Source organism: Kogia breviceps, chromosome 17 (assembly GCF_026419965.1).
Source record: "Kogia breviceps isolate mKogBre1 chromosome 17, mKogBre1 haplotype 1, whole genome shotgun sequence".
NCBI lineage: Eukaryota > Metazoa > Chordata > Mammalia > Artiodactyla > Physeteridae > Kogia > Kogia breviceps.
The window spans coordinates 64498872-64514916 of record NC_081326.1 but is presented as its reverse complement, the minus strand read 5'-3'; the positions used below and the strand labels follow the sequence as shown (position 1 = coordinate 64514916).

The following is a 16045-nucleotide window of genomic DNA, read 5'->3' as shown; positions in this document are numbered from 1 at the left end:
AATGGAAGGTCACTGCTGTCTGGAAGGAAGAGAAAAGAAAGGTGTCAGTGTAAGAATACTTTTCAGCCAGAAGTGAATTTATGCTTTATGGCTAATTCTCAAAACCAATGTTTAGAATATCTCAAAATACCATCCAAATTCTGAGATTGCTGCTGCTTCACAGTTTGACTAAACGCTATAAAATGAATGACACCATTCTAGAAATGTCAAAAAGTGGAAACAAACCTAGACTTGATTTTATTCATAATTTCCTTTCTGTCTGATATCCTTGCTCAGTTTAATTTGAAACGGCAACAACAACAAAAAAGTCATTGATCACATCAGGTTTTCTAAGCAATATTTTGAGTTTGAATTATAATAAAATATTTCTCTAATCTTCTGAGAGATGGCCACTGCATCTGCTAAATACTACATAAAGCAATGTTATTAAGAATTAACGTTTTTAATTTAACTGGTATTGCCATTAACACTCATATTTCTTATAGTAATATTATTCTTCCAATTCCATTAGGCCTTTTGTGCATAGCCATGTTTATCCTGCTCTTCTATTATTTATATGTTTAATTTGTGATTGGGTTACTTCCTATATTTCAACTGCATTATAATGCAATGTGATTATATAAAATTCTAGTCAACTGTATTTCCTCAATCAGTAGGATTCCATTTTTTTTACTAGCACTTGTAGTAAAGGGTCTGACTCCATTGTGATGTCTGACTGCTGACAGCTTTTAAGATCTACTTCTCCTTCTTTTCCTCCTGCCCCACATCTGATCAAACTGATAAGAAAGCCCAGTTCTCCCTCCTTTGGCATGAATGGAAAATTCATACTACACAAGCCCTGTCCTATGCATGGAAAGCCCCCGCCCCTACCTACCCGCCACATCCAGATCATAAACACTCAAGCCAGCCTCCTTTCCATACTATCTCAAGCCCTTTGGGGATGAGCTTGGGGAGTCTATCCTGCTGTACCCAGAAAGCCTCATGATGTGAGTCACAAACCTTTTCCTACCCACGAGGAGCATACATGGTGTCAGCATTCTTAACATGTGAACCAAATTTGGGGCCAGGGACCTCCATCACTATGCAGTGTGGATACAACACTTGGCATTCTATAGGTTAGTTAATCATTACGTAGAGAACTTACATAAAGTATAGAGGAAAAGATCTCAATTGGTCTACATCATTTTATTGAAAAAACAACACTATGCATCTTATTAGATTTAAACTGGGTACAGCAACATTTTCATTTTATTTGCAACTACAAGCAAAGAAATAAGGTAAATCAAGTGAGCTAAGTTTTCTTTTCCCTGAATAAAAGGAGAGCTGAGATGATTAATAGCAATAAGTACATTAGCACAGTAGTTTAAAGCTTAAATGAGTAAATTCTAATAAACGTACACACACATTCTATAGAATAAGAAATGGTGCTTATTAAATAAGATTATATTTCTGGTAGACTAAAATCAACGTTGTATTTAATATTTAGTGAATGTACTCAAGAAGGACTTCGTGCTGAGTAGCATGAGGTGGAATATGACCATCTCAGGAAGATGCTTGTCCCTTCCAAGTAAATAAAACCAAGGACAAATTTTCTCCACTTTTTAAAGTACTTGACATAATAGAATTATTTTCTCCCAAGATTTTATGACATCACTTAAACCTATAATTTATATTCCCAAAATAATTTATGTAAAATTACATGGTTGAGTTGCTTATTTACTGATTTTTTAAAAATTCTGTATCAGAATTGAATTGGCAATAGTTTTTGGACATAACACATTATGATATGTCTGTGCAAGACCTTTTGTTCCTTATTATATGTTATTGCTTCTCTCCATATTAGGCTTGACAGATAAAATACAGGATACCTACTTAAATTCAAATTTCAGATAAAAAAATTTTTTTAGTACTCATATTTAGTATGTGTGTCTCATGCAATATTTGTGACTAAAACAAAAGAATCTACTACTGCTGCTTTTCTATGTATGTCCCCTCAGGCTGAAATTCCTAAGGATGGGAAGGTCTTTTTAATACAATATTACTTGGGTGTTAGTAAGTATTATTTATCTTTTGTCTGAAATTCAAATGTAACCAGATACCCTGTCATTTTATTTGCTAAATCTGGCAACCCTACTGCCTGCCCCCCAAACTCAATTCACACTTTTATAAACAGAGTCTTGTATATTTAATATGTATCTTTCCCATCTATGTTTATATATATAATATATATGTAATATATATTCATAAAGTATTGTATATGCAAGTGCATGTTTAAAATTTAAGTAAATGGGGGCTTCCCTGGTGGCGCAGTGGTTGAGAGTCCGCCTGCCGATTCAGGGGATGCGGGTTCGTGCCCCGGTCCGGGAAGATCCCACCTGCCGCGGAGCGGCTGGGCCCGTGAACCATGGCCGCTGAGCCTGCGTGTCCGGAGCCTGTGCTCCGCAACAGGAGAGGCCACAGCGGTGAGAGGCCCGCGTACCACAAAAACAACAACAACAAAACATACACTGACCTTGCACATATCTAAAGGGACTTCCTGTCACAGCACTGAAATTTGATGTTTGATCTTCAGGTTCAAATTTGATCTGACACACTACAATTACCCCGTTTTTTAAAATTAATAAGCATCTGGGATTCTTTTTCTTGGAAAGGTTGACATTCAGAAATATCATTAAGAGACGCCTCTTTCTTTTTCTGCTGAGGCAGCAGGGGTGTTAGCTCTGGCAAGCACGGAAATCAGGGAAACCAAAGAGGTCAACACGTACATCAGCATGATATTCAGGGACCGCCTGACACAGCGTCTTCAGCGATGTGTTCTCTTCTCTTTTGACTCCAGAAGAAAAGGTGCTGTCAACCTCATTTAGAGGGTTATTCCACATTTCTACTTACTAGGTACTCTTTTCACTCAATGTTCCTATTTTATTATAACCCAGTGACCTTGGTTATTATCTTTCACTTCCATTCCTACATTGCCATTTGAACTTGACCAGATAATTTTGATCCATGGAAAGAACAAATTAGCTTCCATATTCTCTATAAAGAGGTCCTCAGCCTCTATGGAGGAAGATGACACAGGCAGAGGAAGAAATTAAAAACTGACTCCATGGCTGAGTCAGGAGCCTTGAGGTTAAGAAGGAGCTCAAGAATAATTGTTCATTCCTGCTGTGGTGTTGACTGAGATTCAATACCCATGAATACCCAAAAATCTTAGGCTCTCTTAGTTCTGGACATATCCAAGGAGGAAAACAGTTGTGGGCAGGGAGAACTGAAAAGGATGCTACTGGGCTACTAGGGAAAAGTCAGTTCCATGTAATTCTTCTGCAAATCATGAGGTTCTTTTCTCGGCACTGAAACTATGGAAATCATAATGTATGGCCCCTGTACTTCAAACCCTTGAATTGTAACTATGTAATAAATCAGATAATTATATTTTAATATATTTATTTTAAAAAATTTGTAACCATGTGCGGTGATGGATGTTAAGTAGATTTATTGTGGTGATCATTTCTCAATATATATACAAATATCAAATTATTATATTGTACACCTAAAACTAATATAATGTTATATGTCAATTATATTGCAATTTTTGTATACACAGTTGGCTCTTGAATAACACACAGGTTAGGGGCGCTGACCCTCTATGCAGTTGAAAATTTTCATATAACTTATAGTCAGCCCTCCCTACACCTGGTTCCTCTGTATCCTAGGTTCCACATCTGCAGATACAACCAACCACAGATCATTCAATGATCATAGTATTTACGACTGAAAAAAATCTGTGTGTAAGTTGACCCATGCATTTCAAACCTATGTTGTTCAAGGGTCAATCTATTTGTAATGTTAGGAGAAACAAAGGAAAGAAAACATTAATTCCACCATGAACAAAGGGAAGGGATGAGGAGCTGGGACACTTTTATATTTTTTTTAAAAAGTTATTTAAGGATGGTGATTGTTTGGTTCTTCATTGTAATACCAGTACTTCAGCAGTATAGGGAGCCTTGAGTGTAATACTAAGAAATTTGATATTTTTTTTCTATTTGCTGTGGAAGTATGGTTTAGTGGAAGAAAAAAGGACTTTGTAGTCATAAACTTTGGATTGAAAATCACTGGGGGAGGTGTCAAAAGTTATTTAACCATCCTTAGTCTTAATGCCATCATTAGAAAGGGTAACAGGCAAGGGTGTCAGATTATAGGTTTGTTTTGTCAATAAGATGAGAAAATACCCAGACACTTGGAAATACCCAGCATGAATCATGCAAATCTTAGAATTTTAATAAATGATAGAGATTCCACTCCTTGTTCTCTTTCTTCTTCCCTTGCTTCTTCCGTTTTCCCTTCTCATGGGATGTCACTAAAGATATTAAACAGAAATGTAGTTAAGAAGATAATTGTTTTGGACTATCACAGACCCTGCTTAACTTGATTCATCACCTCTGTTCACACAGTTTCCATCAAGATATCCCACTTCCTACTTCCAACATTCAACTCCACACTCTGCACTCCACATACTCCATACTCTATACTCCATATTACCATATCACATATGATTTTTTAAAAATTCTCAGCCCAAAATAAGAGCTCTTCAGCATGGGATTCAAATCCATCCACAAATTGGCCCCATTTTGTTTGGCAACTCCTATTCTTTGAGAGTGGCTTCCTGGGACACTGTGTTAAGAAGGATTCTAAAGCTAGTTATAGCTTTACCAACAACAAAAAGGTATTATGATTAATTAGTAATTTTGGTCATGGATATGCATTTTGCCATCCATGATCTAAACTATTATTATACATAATAATTTACAATTTAGTTGGAGTGAAGAATCTGAGAACAGTTTTGATAGAGATGTAGAACATGACCTTATGTCCCAGTTTGCCTGGGACAGTTCCAAGTTTTGCCTATTGTCCCAGTGTAATTTTTTGTAGTTATTTTTAGTAACATTCACTCTCAAAGATGTCCTATGAAGAAGGTGTATGGTTATCCCAGTGATAGAATTAGGAGGCATTAGATTTAGGGTCCTATTTATGAATCTAAATAATAACAGATTTCAGAAAATAAAATTTAATAAGGGACCTTAGGGGCAGTCAGGTGTAAGAGAGATAAAGCATTAATGGGGTAGGAGATGGCCTGTATGAGTCTTAAGATCACTTCAAACTTGAGATCTTGGTTTAAATATCTTATTTCACTGACTGGGTAACTGAGACCTAGAGGTCAGGCCAGAATTCAAACTTGAGCTGTTAAATCAGGAGCATGTTCATTTACACCACTGCTTTACCATGTGATAATGGACCACCAGGGCAAATGATGTGGATGCCCCATGGATTTTGGTTTCAGTTAAGCCTGAAACCAAATGTACAAAATCAGAGGCAGCTCCACTAGAGTTAGAGAAGTCTTAAGTGAAAGTCACACGTGAAATAAGTTGTTTTCCTCTTCCATCTGCTTGTTTTATTTTGGGCACAACCTCCTTCAAATGTTCTGCTTTTCTCATATTCTTTGCTGTTTGTGCACAATTTTGTGATGGGTGTAACTTCATTTTTGTAGTCACTAACTGATTCATTCTTTGCTTTTTCAATCAGTTTATGTTGCTTATGAATTTCCATATTATCTTCCACTGGAGTTGAGTCCTAAGTTTTCATAACTTCCATAAACAAACTGCTCTGTGTGACTCACATGTGAGCAGAGTCTGGCTGAATTCTGATTGATGAAGCCACTTGTGGTCTGATAAGTATAAACATACGGACTTTGTGTGCTCTGTAGAGCATCTAACAGCTTTTATCTGTTCCACATGAATATCTGGCAATGTGTCTTTCGACAGATTCTGCACATGTAATACCCCCATAAGCAAAGTCTTCCCGTAGGATGCCCAAGTCATGGAACAGAGAAATTGAGGCTGAGACTCTTGTTAAAGACTGCTCGGCCACAAATTTCAGCTCCACTCATTGCTAACGGCTAGCCTTAGACAAGTCACTAATATTTCTAAGCCGCGGTTGCCTGATCTGGGCATGATAATTGTGCCTACATCATTTTTTGAAGATCAAATCTGATAATGCATGCCAAATACTTAATGTAGTCCCTGGCTTATCTAAGCATTTCACCAACATTGGCTATCACCATCATCATCATCACCATCATTATGATAAGTGGTTAAAATCCATATTTATTTTTATTATGTTGATTACTAGTTTGCACTTACAGAGATGAAATAGGAACATAAAATTTTGCAATGATGGAATGCCTTAAATTTGCAAGTAAGCCAGTGAGATGTTTGTTGTAGTCTAGTTTGCAAATGCAATGGTTGTCTCTCTCATGGTGGCAAATCTTGTAACTTAGTTTATTTAACACCTATTTCCAATTATACCCTCCTCCACCACAGGAGATAAGGGGACTAAATCTTTATTCTCCTGGCCAGTTAATGAGATTGAAATAGGAGACTTCTAGGAAGTGCTCCCTTTCCTAAATAAAAGACAAAAGAATAAGCCCTCTTAATGTCCAAATCTTGGTTCTAAGGCCATTCTCCAATAAGACACCAGAGTTCCTTAGGTAAATGGCTTATTCTAGGACTGGGACAGGGAATATATAAGATGAGCAGGGAGCATCTTGTGCCAGAAAGTAAGGAAGTGCTCAAAACAACAACAGCAATGGGGGTTTGTCAAAGGGACACAAGGAGCTGACTGAAGGAGCTTGCTCTGAATAGCTGAAGCTAAAACAATTTGAGAAAAAAGTAAACAAAGTAGAAGTGGACTGTAACCCAAAGCATCAAATAAATGTCCATAAAGCTATATGAATATAAATAAAGTATTCACAATATAAATGAATGGGAGAAAAGAGACAAATCTCTTGTGAAGAATCCCAAATAATGCCATTTATGCTTTCAGAGATAGGCTTTCATTCCATAAGTATTTACATATTATGACTCATGACAATAACCATGATGCAGCCCTGAGACTGGCCCCAGCTCAGCCCAGTTGTCATGCTGAATCTGCCTGCTCCCACCAAAGCATAGTTGCAGAGCCATTTCTATCCATACCTCCTCCATGCATCGAAGACCAGGGCCCACCGTCTCTCGTGGGTGAAGGAGAAATCAAGGACAGGGAGTGTGGTGTTTCACGGGGTAAATCAGGCAAGGGCCAAGCAAGGGTTTAAGGGAGACACAGGCATCGTCCAGCTGAGGAGTCCACAGGCAAACATTGCCTGCGCTTTAGACACTAATGACAGTACCAGTGCTAAGCCCCTGGAGATGGGACAAGAGTAGTGCTTGCACAGGAGAACCTGAGGCTTCCTAGAAGGCCGATTCTTCTCCTCCTGTAGAGTTCTTCCAGTTCTCGTACTATCTCTGGAGTCGCTCAGTTCCCTCAACCTTTGCACATTTTATGCTCCCCTTTGCATGCAACAAAGCCCGGGGAAATTATATTCTCATCTCATAGATGGAAACCTTGCCCCTGTCTTCATCTATTCCATTTTTGTTGTATATGCCATGAATTATTTCTATTGACCACCAAGATTTAAGATTTTGAATCTCAAAACCACTGTTCTGCTGCCACGTCCTTTATCCAAGACACTTTATGAACAGCCTAGCTTAAAGAGAAACAAGTGATGATAGAACTGGAAATAAAAAATAGTGAATATTTCAGAAATATCCCACTTCAGCCTCTCTCTTTCCTCTTTTCCTCCCTCCAGCCCTTGCAACATCTATATATTCCAAAGATCATAAAGCAAGGTAGAAAGTTCCACGTGCCTCAAGGCACGTACAGATGAAATGGGAGGCGACGAAGGAGAGGGCATGGTCAGCTTTTAGATACACCTTGAAGCATGGGAAGTGGAACACGCAGGACTTTGAGAAGAGCATTCTTGGCAGAAAGAGCAGCCTGGAGCCCGGCAGAGAATGGGGAGGTGCACATTTAGAGCGACTAGAGCTTGGCCAGCTTGTTTGGAGAACAAACAACATTTTAAGCTTGATTATATAGGGCTTCAAATGCCAGACAAAGAGGTTTGGACTTTGCTGGACAGTGCTAGAATCTGCCGAAGGGGTCAGAGCAGAGGAGGGAAATGATAGAAATGGTGCCATGTAAAAATGTACCACCGACTGTCTAAAAGACAGATAGATGAGAATTGAACATGGAAATAGCAAGAATGATTATTAACTATCAGGTGAGAAATGACAAGGGCCTAACCTAGGGCAGTGGCCATGGAGACGGAGAAGAGTTGACCACCTGAGACTACATTACAGCTGGGCATCATCAAGTGTTTACTCAGTGCCGGACACATAGCTTCAAATTTTACCCGGATTACTTTACTAAATCCTCAGCATAAGACAATGAGCTATATTATTATTACACTATTTTACAAATAAGGAGACTGCAACTAAGTTTGGATGACAGTCCTTGGGGCAGTCCTGGGTTATTTCTCTTTCCCTAGTGTAATTATTGAGGTAGCTTCTCTCCAAGAGGGCTACCCATCGATTCATTTCCTCCAGGATATGAGTGCCATTCCTCCATCAAGAGGTAGAGTCTACCCATCCTTCCCCTTGACTCCAGGCTGTGCTATAACTCCTTCAGGCAATAGAATGTTGTAGATGTGACACTCTGCCACTTCAGGCATCACTTTCGGGCCGACTTGCAGTTGCCACCTGTGTTTTATAAAATACTCGTTTGTGCAGAAGACCCTTCTCAGAACCAAACCACCATGCTGTAAGAAACCCACACCACATGAAGAGACCATATATAGGTGCTCAGGTTGCAAACTCAGTGGAGCTCTCTGTCCACACTCAGCACCACCCGCTGGACATATGAGGGTATCATCTTGGATATGCAGCCCAGCCTAATCTTCAGATGACACTACCCCCAGTCAACAGCCACACAAAATACTGCAAGTGAGAATCATCCCGCCAATCCTGAGCAACACAGAGAACCATGAGAGATACTTAATCATTTCTGTTTTAAACCGCTAAATGTTAGGGTAGTATATCCCATAGCAATAGATAATAAAAACAATTATTAATGGTGCCCCCATTGTCTCTCAAAGTGTTCTGCTATAGACAACATATTGCATGGTTAACTTAGGTTTGGGAAGCACAAATAGCTGGTGCAACCAGAACTCAAACCCAGGTTAACTATAAGTTCCACTACCTAAGAGAGGAAATGATGTATGGGTATAAATTCCCTGGGAACCCAAGATGTTTTATTAATCTCTTCAGACCCCAGATTACCAGGCACTCCGCAAGTGTTGAATGAAAAAATGTTTGTTAAGTGAATAATTAAATAAATGAATGGGTTAAAGGTTGAATGAGAGTCAACTTCCCTTAGTAAGTTGGTAAGACAGTTGGGGAAAACCATCCTCCACTTTCCCTATAACATGCTTTTGAAGAAAAATAAGCCTGTGGATACATTTATCAACTCACAATGTGGTCCAGCCTAACCTCTAACCATTGTGGGGAGGAAAGGGTGGAAAAAAAAAAGTACAGGATAAAGCCTATTATGAGGTTTTACTAAACTCTAGGGTAGATTCTTTTTAAAAGAATGATCTAAATTATTTTTTCTAAAATAGAAATTATACCATGCGTTTATAACAGCTCAGGCCTTCCTCAAGCTCTTTTCTCATGAATTTTAATATTAGCATCCTTGGTGCTGCTTAACTGCAGTTAGTGTTTTTTTCTCTTCTTCTTCTTTTTTTTTTTTTAACTCTATTCTCCTCCTAGAGCTCATTGAAAGCTCTCAATCCTCTAATGATTTCTGGGCCTCAACTTAGACTTATTAGTGCACAAGGAGCAGTAGATGCCTAAGTGTCAGATCTGTTTACCAGCTGAAAGGGCTGTTACTGGTGAGGCATTTGTCTTCTGCAGGACGAATTGATTGTGGTTAGTTAATTCCATTCTTCCTGATGGGAAATGGTCCTCCTGAATCCAAAGCTATTTAGCCCAACCAAGCTTCAGCATGGAGAATTGCACTCTGGGTCATGCAACATCCAGTGTGTTTTTAACTGAAGGAGGGGTTACTGATGTTGCTGCAGAGTTTTCCTCCTGAGCAGGCATAGACCTGTGTCTTATTTATCCTTGTGTTTCTGGTGCTTGTTACAGTGGTTGGAACCCAGGTAACTGTCCAATAAAGGTTTGTCTGCTTTAGCCTCACTTTCTTCCCTTCTTTCCAAATAATCTATTACTATTTAATCAATATTTGAAATTCTTTAATTTCAAACCTTTTTAATAATTCTCAAATCCAGCCCCTCTCAGCTCCATTCTCTCTCTTGTTACCTGAGTCCAGGCTACCATCATCCCTCAACTGGATCCTTGGACAGCCTTCTAATTAATACCATCCTCCTCCATCCATTCTCCACATTGACACCAAATGAAAGTGAAATTTGCTGCATTCATGCTTAAAACACTCACCTTTGTGAGTGTTTCAAGGACTCACCTTTGTCCATCCTTAAAACAGGAAAAAATAAATCTAAAATCTTCACTATCCATTCAAGGCCCTTTTTAATCTGGTCCCTCAGTGTTCTCTAGTCTTATTTGTTACTCAGCACCTCTAGCCAAACTATGGTCCAATCAAGCCAGACTCCTCATTCCCAGAACACTTCATGCACTTTCCTTTATCGTGTCACATTGCATGATTCTTCCTGACTCTGGAACAGTCTTCCTGCCATTTTGGCTTGCCAAAATTCTACTTCTCCTTTATGACCCAGTGAAAATGCTTCCAACATTCTCAAATTCTTTTCTACATCTTTCTTGTTTAAATGAATTGTTCCCTCCTGTATTCCTGCACTGCACCCTGTTTATTCTATTAAAACTTAGCCAGAAAGGCATCTGGGTGAAAAGCCCGAATCTGAAGCCTGCCTGCTGAGAGCCCAGACTCTGCCACTTACTTGCCTTGTGAACTTGAGCAAATTACTTTATCTTTCTTTCTCAATTTCCTCTTCTGTAAAATAGGAATAAGAAAAGTATCAAATTGTAGCAGTGCTATGGTAATTAAATGACTTAATTGTCTGATACATTGAAAGTGCTCAGGATTTCCCTGGTGGTCCAGTGGTAAAGAATCCACCTTACAATGCAGGGGACGCAGGTTTGATCCCTGATCAGGGAACTAAGATCCCATGCCGCAGGGCAACTAAGCCAGCGCGCCACAACTACAGAGCCTACATGCCCCATCAAGTTTGAGAACTACCCTAGAGCTGATCTCTAAGATGCCTGTCAGTTCTCACCACCTATAGATTGATTACAACCCTCCAGTCCACAGCACTGAACACTGGAATATCCCACTGAGGTCAATTCTCAAAGGTCGGAGAGGGCAGTAAGGAATTAGGTCTGGAAACTGGAAGTGAAAAGGGAAGCAAACTATCCATTTGCAAGGGAGCAAAAATACAAGAGGGCAAAACACCCTTAGAGAAAAAAAGCCAAGATGTTTCTTCTACTTCTTCCTTCTCTCATAAAATCAGGAAGCTTCACATGTGTTATTGTTCTACAATTTATTAAGACTTTAAAGAATATTTATACATTCTATATTTGTATATATGAAATATAAAAATATATTTTATGTTTCTTAGAGTATATTAATAAGAAATATTAAATTATTAGAAAATTATTTTTTAACAAAACTCTTTCTCTTCTTCTAGCGATTGGGGAATTGATTTGGAGGGGGGAAAGAATAATGGGAAAATTTACTAAAAAATGCAACACAATTTAACATTTATCTCCCAACATAAATAAATATATATATATATATATATATATATATATTTGCAAAACTAAACTCATTCTGCAGACACCACCACCAAAACAAAAGGCATCATAAAAATATTTTAGACATGAAAAAGCTCGAAATAACAGACTAAATATCTGTGCATCCAACACCCAGCTTAAGATGTAAATAATTACTGCATATACCTAAAATAGATTTTTAAAGGGGTCAAAGAGTCTAATGCATTCAAAATGCTGCCTGGCTGTTTAAAATTTAATCAGAAAGCACAGCACGGGGCTTAACATAATAAATATCCACTCCCTTCTGTTCTCTTCCTTGCAAAATGTGTAAACAAGCTCCCTGGCAGTGGGATTTCCAGAGAGAAAGATGCATTCTGAGTAAGTTTTGGGATGGTGAAATTGTTACAAGTGAATAAAACAATTACTGCTGTTGTATTTTCCAAATAAAGTAATGTATTCTTAAGGCAGACATTTCCCCCTTTTATTTTTTTTCCAGTTTTTATTTTATTTTATTTTGCTTTTTTCATTTTTATTGGAGTATAATTGCTTTACAATGTTGTGTTAGTTTCTGCTGTATAACAAAGCGAATCAGCTATATGTATACATATATCCCCATATCCCCTCCCTCTTAAGCCTCCCTCCCACCCTCCCTATCCCACCCTTCTAGGTAGTCAGAAAACATCGAGCTGATCTCCCTGTGCTATGCAGTAGTGTCCCACTAGCTATCCATTTTACATTTGGTAGTGTATATATGTCAGTGCTACTCTCTCACTTCGTCCAAACTTAACCTTCCCCAACAGTGTCCTCAAGTCTGTTCTCTATGCCTGCATCTTTATTCCTGCCCTGCCACTCAATTCATCAGTACCGTTTTTTTACATTCCATATATATTCGTTAGCATATGGTATTTGTTTTTCTCTTTCTGACTTACTTCACTCTGTATGACAGACTCTAAGTCCATCCAGCTCATTACAAATAACTTGATTTCGTTCCCTTTTATGGCTGAGTAATTTTCCGTTGTATATATGTGCCACATCTTCTTTATCCATTCATCTGTTGATGGACATTTAGGTGCTTCCATGAACTGGCTATTGTAAACAGTGCTGCAATGAACATTGTGGTACATGTATCTTTTTGAATTATGGTTTTCTCAGGGTATATGCCCAGTAGTGGGATTGTTGGGCATATGATAGTTCTATTTTTAGTCTTTTAAGGAACCTCCATACTGTTCTCCATAGTGGTTGTATCAATTTACAGTCCCACCAACAGTGCAGGAGGGTTCACTTTTCTCCACACCCTCTCCAGCTCAACATCACTAATCATTAGAGAAATGCAAATTAAAACCAGAAAGAGGTATCACCTCACACCAGTCAGAATGGCCATCATCAAAAAATCTAGAAACAATAAATGCTGGAGAGGGTGTAGAGAAAAGGGATCCCCTTTTTAAACATAAAGATTCTGTACTGAAAATGTTTCAGAGAACTCCCAGGGATAATTCCACTATTCAAGTACAGTATTACAGATTCTGAGGGTAGAGAATAAATGATTGTGAAGGTTTTTGTAATCTCATCTTTCAGTTCAAGCATGGCCTGGTGGGGGGGGGGGGATATGTCCACGTGAGCCTATAAAGAAATTAGGCAAACATGTAAAATCAACTAAATATATTTCTATGTGCTCTTTTCTTGATTTCTCTGGAACTCTGGGTTTACAAGGTAAATCAAAAGAACATCAATAATAATATTTATGTTCATTGACCAGATTTCAGGTGAGAGTCATCATGCTAAGTACTTTACAGATATTAATCTGTTTAATCTTTATAATGACTTGGGGGTAGGTATTGTGATCCACTTTTTCCAGCTAAGGAAATCAATCATCAGAGGCTGAGTAACTTATCCAGGGTCACAGAGTTGGAGAATGGCCATGCTGGGATTCAAGGCCATGTTTTTAACCACTGTGCCATACTTTGTACAATTCAGAACATATTGCCAAAGGCTGCGGGTCCCTAGTCATCTAGGGAGAAGTGACTAAGAGATTGCTCATCTAGCCCAGTCTCTTCACTTCACAGGTGAGGATATTAAGGCTAAAATGGGGAAGGCCCTTCTGCAAAGTCAGAGAGCTGAGGCTAGAATTCAGGATTCCTGAATCTCAGCTCAGTGCTATGTCATTTCCTCCTTTTTCACATGCCCAAAATGGAACGGATCTTCTTTGCATTAAGACCAACCATATTCCAGATCGCGTGAGCAGCACCATAGTCTGCTCCAGGGCTCTTGACCCTGTGGCTGAGTTGCAGTCACCTAAGACCTTTTTTAAAACGCCAAAACCAGACTGTCACTCAAGAAAAGTTTACGTATTTTGTTCTGGAATGGTACCAGGACCCCATACAGCCTCTGTTTGAATGTATGATAGGGTTCTCAAATTTTTCATGTACAACACAACAACTCTTTCACTTCCATCTCTTTGACCAAAAGCAACCTAAGCAAACCGTGCTAAGATCCTGAATTTTTGCATCTCAGTGAATGGTGCCATCAAGTTGCTCAGATCAGAAACTTAGCCTTTATCATTGATTCCTCTCTCCCTTCCATCTACATCCAATCCATTGGCTTGTGTCAGGTGTTGGGTAAAATGTTTGTTAAATGAAAAAAGGCAGACAGTTATTTTGTGAGGTCCAGTGTGTGTCTTCATTTGGAAGAGTGTAAACGTTTAAATCACAAACATTTTGTGTGTGTGTGTGTACACATACACACACACAACTTTCTGGATGGCTTCTTCTGTCATTCTACATGAGTTTGAGGTGCAGGGGTCCCCTCTGTGAGAGTCAAACTTCAGCCTCTCTAAAGAGAACCCCAATGCTCTGAGTGACACTGACACCACTACAAGAAGGCTTGGACCACTTTTGAGCTCTCATGTTTTTCAGCTTTATTCTTCCCACCTATCTCTCCTACCTTTCTCATCACTGGCATATGCACAGGTAATTTGTATGGCCCTGAGAAGGATTCTCTGCTCTGAGAAGAGCTGACAGAGAAAGGTCCTTTAAAGCAATAATCTCCACCACTTTCCAGTCAAGCAAGCAATAAATGCCTGCCAAGATTGATTAAACAAACAAGTCAAGCGGAGGACTCTGATCAGTCATGAGTACTATCTGTCTGGATAATATTGACACAAAGAGATGGCACTTTTCTGGCTTCCCACCCCAAAGCCCCCCTCTCGGTGGTGGGAATGGATCTCACAGACCCTAGACTGTGACCATCCACATTCGGAAGAGTCAGTACCGGCCAACAGTTAAACAGTCAGAAATCCATAGAAGGGATTTTAAAAAAAATTTTTTTGTTGATGATAATGAGGTCACATGGCAGGTACAGTGTTTCAAAGTTTGGGCTTTGTATTTTTGTCTGAGAAATAGAAAGTTTCTCAAGCTGTGCTGTCAAATAGAAGCAAATATGAGCAACATATGAGATCTTAAATTTTCTAGCAGCCACATTAAAAATAGTAAAAACATGTGAGATTAGTTTTAATATTATATTTTTCCCAGTGTATCAAAAATTATCATTTCCACATGTAATAAATGTGAAAGATTATTAATGAAATACTTTACATTCTGTTTTCATGCCAGCCCTTCAAAACCCAGTGTCTAGCTCATGCTTACAGCACATCTCAATTTGGATGCTAAATTTTCAACAGTTTAAGTGAAATGTAGTCCTACCAAATCATTTGTTATGTTTAATGGAAAAACATTTTAAATTTTAACTAAAAGTAATTAAAATTAAGTAAAATTAGAAATTTAGTTCCTTGGTTATACTGTCCACAGTGCTTTTCAGGAACCCAAAGGATGGGGGATTTCTTAACCATTATTCTTTTTCAGGGACACAGAGCTCAGAAAAGTTCAACATGGTCAATCCCTCTTTTTGTTCACTGTGAATGATTATAATAGGTTCCTAAGCAACTAAGAGACAATCATAAAACTCATGAGTGAGATGAAGCAGGATGTAATCAACAGTCTTCCTAGGGCTCTTGTTGATGTTGTTACTGTAAAATAAATTGAACCATCTTTTGAGAGGTTACAGCAAAGGCCAGTTGTTTTAGAATCTTGAAGTCCATGCGTCTTAAACAGGAACACCTGAAAAGAAAAAGAGAACTATTAATATAAAAGGTTAAATTAAAGCAAATAACCAGTAGTAACACCCTGTCCTTCACAAGTCTAGTGGATTCCAAGGGGTTGGTGGAAGAAAATCTTTCTATTAAGCAGCACTGCTGTGGAAATAAATGAAAACCATCCAAATGAGAATGGGCAAAGACTATACATTCAGAGCCAGCTATAGCAAGGGAGTCAGCCACCATTACTTACATCTGGCAGCGTCTG

At 38.6% G+C, this 16045-nt stretch overlaps 1 long non-coding RNA gene across 1 annotated transcript in view; it reads left to right on the top strand.

Annotated features, from left to right (window-relative positions):
• Nucleotides 1–16045, top strand: part of LOC136792858 (uncharacterized) — a 123610-nt gene that overhangs the window by 63313 nt on the left and 44252 nt on the right. The gene's annotated exons all lie outside the window — the stretch shown is intronic.